Here is an 8,990-nt window from a genome sequence, read left to right as displayed (position 1 = left end):
CAGAAAGAAAGAAAAGAGAGTGAGCTGGAGAAGAGAGAGGAACCAAAAATGTCTGGATTACATAATGAGTAGGGGGCAGGACATGTGAGCCACACCCTGCAGTGGATAGGACAAGAGTGTCTGAAACCACACATCCCAGCTCTTTTGATAATAAATGGATAAGGGGTGAAGTAATCATCTGTGGCTACTTCCTGCTGATATTGGGGGTTGGAGAGCAAGAAAGCTGGAATGTTGGCTAAGTCATGGAAGAGCAGGCTGTTCTACTTGCTGTCTAGGATCTGTGAGACCATCTGTGGCTAGGAAAATGCAAGCCAAGCTGATGCAGTCTGTGAGGTTTGTGATGGAGCATCTGTGTTCTGGATGCAGCTCTTGAGGAAACACCTGGACCTAGCAGGATGCTGGAGCATATATAGGAGCAGAAGATACATTTGAGACTTTTAGGCCCATGGTTTTGGTAGTTGGACAGGGGTGGGTCCCAGGACCAGGGAAAAGGAAGTAGATCCTGCCCTCAGCCAAACAGGCTATTGAGTGACAGTACTTATTTAGAATCTAATTGTTCTGTGAGAAGTTTACTCCCTGAAGCTTACAAGAATCTTTTTAACTTTGCAGAAAGAGACAAGTTTTAAATATGTTATCATCACCCCCATCCTTCATAATTTGCATTTACCAGCCTTAAAACACTTTCTTAGACCCTGAAACACTTTCTTAGATCCCCAGACCTTACATTGTTATGCCCAAGTCATGAGAAGACTCCTGAACAGACTACCCAAGAGCCAAGTCCAAATGCAATTGCACAAGTCTTTATTGCAAGCTCAAGCCTGGGCCACACCTCCTATGCACTGACATAGCAGATGCAAGGAAGTGGCCCCAAGTATCAACTGAGTGGGTTGTTTTTTAAAAATAAAATTTAGACAAAGAAATGGGTTTTACAGCATATGATTGGATGACATTTTGAGCAGAAAAACTTCAAGCAGGGTGTTACAAGCTTTGACATTTCATGATTGGGTAACAGTTGTAGGGGCAAATTGACCCGTAAGGTGATTGGTTGAAGCAGTCATGCCAGACCACAAATGGCTAAAAATATATGAGGAGGAGTGTTAGGAACTTTGGTCTGGCTTCTTCTTATCGTCTGTTGCTATGTGCCAGATGACTTGCTGGTCAGCTTGACCAGCAGAGAGTATATTTGGATAATTTTCCAAGGTGAGCTTGGGGTGTTGCTAGGGGAATTTTTCTGTTTAGACTACTTTGTGGTTTTTCCTGGAATCTGGATTCAGCCTTTGGCCAGGTTTTACACAAGATAGAGTCTCTTTTTCAAGATGGAGTTTGTCTGGTCCTCACAACATAAACTTGACACTTTTCTAAGAAGGCAGCTGAACTCTTGGTTTCAGCTGTTAACCCAATCTTTAAATGTGTCAGAGACCTGAGAAGGATAAGTTACTGCAGGAAGCATAACCCAAGCAACTTATGTATTGATTAATATGACAGAGGCTTGCCCATTATCCAGATGTTTTTATTGTGGGTACAGGTCTTAGGGCAGCATCAATCTTTGGCTGCCAGACCTGGCAAATCATAAAGGCCTTTCTGTGGAGGAGGAACTTGGGAAACTGACTGACCTTATGTTGTGTAGGCAAAATGGGGCAATTAACTCTCTGGGTGTCTTGTTTATTCAGTTTGAGCAGGGCCTTAGCAATGGGCAAGGCATTGGGGCAATCTTGCCCAGTATTGCAATCCAGGCGGTGTTCTCTGTCATTGTGCCCAAATCTTCTTGGAGACCTTGGGGTCACTACTAGACGCTGGGGCCTCTGTTATAGTAAGATTTAAATTAAACATTTAGATTCCATATTCTGCAGATTCTCTGAGAGGTTTGAGGACCGTAACCCCGAGTCTTGCCCTAAACCTTGCAACATCCTTGCCATCACATCCCCCTCTAATTTCCTCCACTCACTCCTCCTCAGAGGCTGTGGAGGCCCTAAGCTTACCCTGGCCTGATCTTCTAGAACAACCTCTCAGAGGCCCCCCCCCCCCAACTCAACCTCTTTATGGATGGGAGCTCTCTCACAGAAAGATCGGGAAACCTCCAGGCAGCTTATGCTGTTGTCACCTTCAGTAAACCAGGTCAGTCAAACCACCTCCTAGAAGGTTCACAGAATACTGAGCTAATTGCTTTAACTAGGGCTCTCCAAATAGCCAAGGACCAGTGGGCTAACATCGACACTGATTCTAAGTATGCTTTCTTAATACAGCATATCCACTGGACCCTTTGGAAAGAAAGGGACTTTTTCACGGCCAAGGGCACTCCCATTGTCGTGGCCCTTTTATAGCCAAACTTTTAAAGGCTCTCCAACTCCCCACAGAGGTGGGCATAATGAACTGAGAGGGGTACAGGGGCACTGGTTCTCCACAGAACCAGTGGCTCTGGTAATGCCAGAACTGGCTCAGTAGCTCCACACCCATGGGGCACATCCTTTTCCTGACATCCTCCTACAAACATCAGTAACAGCTGAAGGAAAGAAACAAGCCCCTTGGCAAAGGGGCCACATTGATAGAAGATGGTGGCTTTACCTAAATAATCATCTTATTTTTCCCGAGAAGCAGGTGCCTTCTATTTTCAGTATGGAGGTTAGAGGCTTCCAGGAAGAGGCCTACATTAGCTGAGGGAGGCAGTAAGCCACCAAGAAGACAATTACTTCTGGTGAGTGAAAGATACTTTTAAACCAGGACAGGTCTCACTGAGTACCTGTGGCTCCTCCCTGAACTTCTCAACCGGCTCCAGATACTGATTCCTATATAATCCAGCCATTTTGGCCCTGCACTCTTAGCCTGCTGGTCCTCGGCTCTTCTCTTGGTCTTCTGCTTTTAGCGCCCCGTCGCCCCCTCTCCTGTCTCTCTCTGTGTCTCTCTGTCTGTCAGTCTCTCTCTTCCTCCTCCTCTTCCTCCCCCTCTTCCTCCTCTTCCTTTCTCACCCTATCTCCAATGTCCCAGTTCAATCTGGACCCCTCCAGATGCTTCTGGCTGTACTTGCCCTCATATCTACAATAAAAATTCTTCCCCTCAACAAAATCTAGGAGTGGTCATGTCCTCATTTTCATTCAATAGTCTTTTTAGTTTAAAAGAAAATGAACATAAGCAACTGGTGTGATCCATGTGAATGAAGTCCTTTGGGAATGCAGTGTTTAACTCTAATTTAAGTAACAAGGCTACGGTTGGCAACTTATTTCTATACAACTCCAAATAGCAAATATGATAGACATGTGGGTCACATGCAGTCTTCACTATGCACTAGTCATTGTGAACTTTGCAACCCTTTAACAGGGTGAATAATATTACCTTGAGGTTCTAGAAAAATCATCTGGTAATAGGCCTTTGTCTATGGACTATATCTATAACTGCTATCCTTATTAATCAGGAAAAATATCAAATGACATCTCAGAATATAAGGTTTCTAACTGGCATCTCTATTCCCTTTATTGTTAAATCTTAACATTACTAGAATGAACTACCCAAAAAACAGTGTATAGGAAGGAAACAGAAGTTATTTGGCTCATGATTTTGGAACGTTCATGTGCAAGTTACCACCAACATATAAATACTACTATTGTACTTTCAGGGATATTTCTGGGTTGGTCATTGTTGTGGCTCATAGAAATTTCAATTAACAGTAATTTAAATGAATCCAGATAACAACCAGGCATAGTGGTGCACACCTATAATCCCAGAATTCAGGGATGCAGAGGCAGGTGAATCTCTGTGAATTTGAGGCCAGCTTGTTCTACAAAGCAAGTAGAGGACACCCAAAGAAACTCTGTTTAAAAAAAAACCAAAACAAAAATCAACAACAAAACAAACAAACAAACAAACAAACAAACAAAAAGCAACCCAGACCCAAACCCCCACAGATATTATGTTGCCATCCATGAATTCCCAATGATATAAACAAAGCAAGCTCATTGATTATCTTTGGAGGGTTCCAGGAAATGAAGGAGTTGTTTCCAGAACTTAACTTAAAAAGAAATCAGAATCAAGTATTTATTTTGCCTTTCCCTGCTGATTTTCTCTGGATAAATAAATGGTTGGTGAAGCAAAGCTCTGTTCCTATAACACAGATAATTAGAACACAAGATCTGAGAGATTATGAGATTGCTCTTCTGCTACCTCTAATGAATCGGTGTTTTGGCCATGACTGATAATATCACAGGGTACTATGTACCTCAAGTTCATTTTGTAAATTAAATAAAAAGAGCCCAAAGTGAAGCAGTCTACACACCACTTACCAATTTTCAAAGCTACAAGGAATAGGGAAGCATGATGATATTTTCAGAAAGTGATTGTCTAAATCAGACAGAGTTCCATTCCCTAGGGGATAAACTAGATTTCTTTAACAAATACACTTCAAGAAAGTTTAGCAAAAGAAAGAGGAACTGTAAGTCTATTTTGAAAGATTTGGAAGATGTGCAGTGTTGGAGGTTGTATTTTGATGCTAATTAATAAAAAGCCTTCCCACCTGGGCAGAGCAACTGAGATAGGTGGGGCTAAGGTTCCTGGGCTTAGAGGGACAGAGGAATCCTGGGAAGAAGAAGAAAAAGAAGAAGAGACCAGAGAAGAAGGGAGAGAGAAGAAGGCCATCATGTATTAGGTGGAAGAGAAGCACGTGGCTGGCGTGGATGGAGATTTGGTCCAGGTGAAGAACATTAGCAAGTATTTGGGATTATGGATGGGAGGTAGCTTGATATAAATGATTAGAAGCAGATGGCATGGGATTGGGGCAAGGATCCCATACCTGCCCCACTATGGGATGTAGTTTAAAGGATTAATGTCTGCCCCATCTCAGGTTAACTAAGGATATTTTAAAATATAACAAGTGTCAGTGTCTTAATTGAATGCTAGCCAGGTATACTAAAGTAATAATAATTATAGGCCTGATAATAAACAATTACTAGGCCCTATTGATTAATTTAAAAACATCAGTACAGACTATTTATAATAGCTGGCCCTTAGTTTTCTCTGGTGTAAGTAACAGTAAAAAGATTATGAATTAACTCAGAGAAAAATGGTAGAATAAGGATTTAGTTAGAAAATGAGCCTTCCATGAGTCCAGTGCCAATGTGATCAACAGCTATTTCATAGTAGAATACAATACCTTGAGTACTTTAAATATTGGTTAAATAATGATCATTTGAGAGTCAGACATATGTTTATCACAAACTCGTGCAACTATATGATAATATTAACTCAACATAAAGAAGAATATTGTCTAGACTTATAGCCTTCTGCAAGATCCCATTAAAAAAGAGCAATGAATCAAATTAAGCTCAATTGAAAGTAGATAGAAGTGGACTTAGAACAGATGGTAGATTCAGGCTTACTTTAGTCAGAGAAAAGAAGTAAAAAGAGGAAGACCAGAGAGGCAGACTGCTAGTATGAAAAAATTAGGTTAGGCTGAACAAAAAACACACTATCATCAGTCTCTCTCCAGCCCTTCCTTTTAAGAGCTTCAGCTATATATTGGTTGTTTTTCACAGACTGATGGTAAGGTCCTGCTTCTGAAGACAACACACACACATACACACAGACAGACACACAAACTCACCACATCACATCACATTGAACATGGAGAAATCAAACTGGTGCCTAATTCAATCCATCACCTCTACTGACTAGGGTTCATAGTACTGGAAGGTACTCTGCACTCTATTAAAGGAGAACTTCAAATACCAACCAAGCTGCAAACCTTCAACCTACAATCCTGACCTCCCTGCAAGATATGCTGGTGCAATAATTGCACAAAAGTTATGATAATACCAACCATTATCTGATTGAATTCATGTTCCATGCCTGATACTGCTTGTGTAGCCAAGTACCTGAGACTACTTAGGCCATGAACATAGGGTAAAAAACAAATACTACTGTTCTGCTAAAGCAATGGGTTTCAATCTTTCTAATGCTCTGACCCTTTAAAACAGTACCTCATGTTGTAGTGATCCTCAACCATAAAAATAATTTTCTCTACTACTTTATATCTGTAACTTTGTTACTGTTGTGAATTGTAATATAAATATCTGATATGCAGGGTGTCTGATATCAACCCCTGGTGAAAGAGTGTTCAACTCCTAATGTGGTCACAACCTACAGATCAGGGACCTGTGCTAAGGAAACAGCACAATAATATGACTCCAAATGGTATTCTGCTTTACTCATAGATTATTGCCTTGGTCAGGCATCATCAGAGAAATCTCCTGATGCAGTGGATGGGAATAAATGCAGAGACCCACACTTTGGAACACTCAGTCCTAATGGAATGTCTCCATTAAATCCTTCCTTTCAGGGCTCAGGGAAGTCTGCTGAAGAGGAGGCAGAACAATTAAAAGGGTCAATGGGGATTGAAGAAATCAATAAAACAAGACCTTTTAGAAACAGCAGGACTGAAACATTGAGCCAACACCAGGGAGAACCAGATGGCTAAAGGCCAACAAGAGTTAGGGCACTATTGCACCACTATAACCCATCTATGCTATTACAACAAGCCCTGGATAACTTAGCACAACTGAAACACAAGAAAATGACCTTCAATATATTGTTATGAAGATGATAGAAGAAATGAATAAATTCCTTAAAGAAATGCAGGAAAATACAATCAAGCAGGTAAACAAAATGAATAAAATGGTTGAAGACCTGACAATGGAAATAGAAACATTAAACAAAACACAAACTAATGGAATCTTGGAGATAGAAAACATATGGAAGAGAAAAAGAGCTACAGACAGAAGCATCACCAACAGAATACAAAAGGTGGAGGAGAGAATTTCAGGCATAGACAATGCAATTGAAGAAATTGATACATTGGTCAAAGAAAATGTTAATCTAAAAAGTTCTTGACACAAAACATCCAAGACACTATGAAAACGTCAGGGACACTATGAAAAGATGAAACCTAAGAATAATAGGAATAGAAGAAAAAGTATATTCCTGGTTCCAAGGACTAGAAAATATTTTCAAAAAATTATAGAGGAAAAAATTTCCAACCTAAAGAAAGAGAAGCTCATAGAACACCAAATTGATTGGACCAGAAAAGAAAATCCTTCTGTAATCAAAACAAAAAATACAGAACCAAAGAAAGAATACTAAAAGCTTCAAGGAAAAAAGGCCAAGTAACATATAAAGGCAGACCTATCAGAATTACATCTGACTCATCAACAGACTCTAAAAGCCAGAAGGGCCTGAGCAGATGTCTTGCAGACCCTAAGAAATCACAGATTTTAGTCTAGATTACTATACCCAGTAAAATGGTCAATCACCATAGAGGGAGCAAGCAAGATATTCCATGCCAAAAGCAATTTAAACAATATCTATGTACAAATCCAGCGATACAGAAGATACTAGAAGAAGCACTCCAACCCAAGGAGGTTAACTATACATAAGAAAACACAGAAAATAAACAATACCACTGCAGCAGCAAAACCAAAAGAACAGAAACACACACACACACACACACACACACACACACACACACACACACACACTACCACCACCACCAACAAAATAACAGGAACTAACAATCATTGATCATTAATCTCTCTCAACAACAATGGACTCAATTCCCCAATAAAAAGACACAGGAAAACAGGATCTACCATTCTATTGCATTAAAAAAACAAGCAAACAAACAAGCAAGCAAGCAAACAAACAAACAACATACCTCAGCACCAAAGATAGTCATTACTTCAGAGTAAAGAGATATAAAAAGGTTTTCCAAATAAACAGACACAAAAAGCAAGCTAGAGTCACCATTCTAATATATAATAAAACACACTTTCACCCCCCCCCCAAAAAAAGATGGGAAAGAGGATGAATGTGTCTGGTTTGCTGGGGGTAAGGGTGTCAGGATACTTAATCTACATACAGTGGTAAATTACCTTATTTACATGTAGTAACATTGAATCCTATCACAAAGAGGGTCCTATCCTTTTTGACTTCACACATATCAAAGGAAAAAATCCACCAAGATGACATCTCAATTCTGAACATCTATGCCCCAAATACAAGGGCACTCACATTCATAAAAGAAACATTATCAAAGCTTAAATCACACATTGAACTCCACACAATAATAATGGGAGATTTCAACACCCTACTCTCACCAATGGACAGGTCATTGAGACAAGAACTTGTGGAACTCTGCTGGATAAGGTTGAAATCTGACATCTTCGAAGAGCCATTTGTCTTGGTCTATGATGGTGGACTCTCTTTTTTTTTTAGCAGGATTCTCACTCCACCTCATCTGGTAACCCCAGATCTTGTAAGGAGCATCACTTAGGACTCAGGGAAGATCACAAGCCAAACCCTTTCCTGATAAGAAAACCAGTTTAGTATACCCCACCCTATGCCAAGATGATCCTACCCTCCAGAAAATGACCTTTAGTCATACCTAGAAGTTATTCCCTCATCCATAGTATAATTAAGTACTGTGTTTTCCTTCTTGTGATAGGACCTCATTTTATTGCATGGAAATGAGGCACTACACTGCTGTATGTAGATTAAGTATCCTGGCACCTCTACCCCAAGCAAATGAAACAAATTCATCCTTCAACCCCTCCTCACTCCCCAAGGTTTATAAATAAAGGCTGGCTGATGAGCTTGTACTCTGATGTTTTTGCCATTCCTCCACTGTGACTATCTGAGACTCCATTTTTTTCTGAGGGAAACCTCCATTGGGTGTCCAATGGTCAGACAGTGATCCCCAATCCACTCCCACTGTAAAGCTCCACTGGGCCTGCATCTCACTGCACCTGATTGTCTCCAGGTTTTGGAGGTTCACCTGCTCCCTCTGCTGTGCTTAGCACAGCAGCTCAAACAAGGAAGTATAACTTTTGGTATCATCACAGGTTTATGGAGTTCCCGAGTCTCCACTACCTTCTGATGCCAGCACTGTTACTCTAAAAGAGGTAAAACATAACACTCCATGGGAAACTCAGCACTTCCCCCTTCTCCCAAGA

Source organism: Acomys minous (assembly GCF_964271855.1).
Source record: "Acomys minous genome assembly, chromosome: 4".
Lineage (NCBI taxonomy): Eukaryota > Metazoa > Chordata > Mammalia > Rodentia > Muridae > Acomys > Acomys minous.
The sequence above is the reverse complement of the archived record's forward strand: the minus strand, read 5'-3'. Positions refer to the sequence as shown.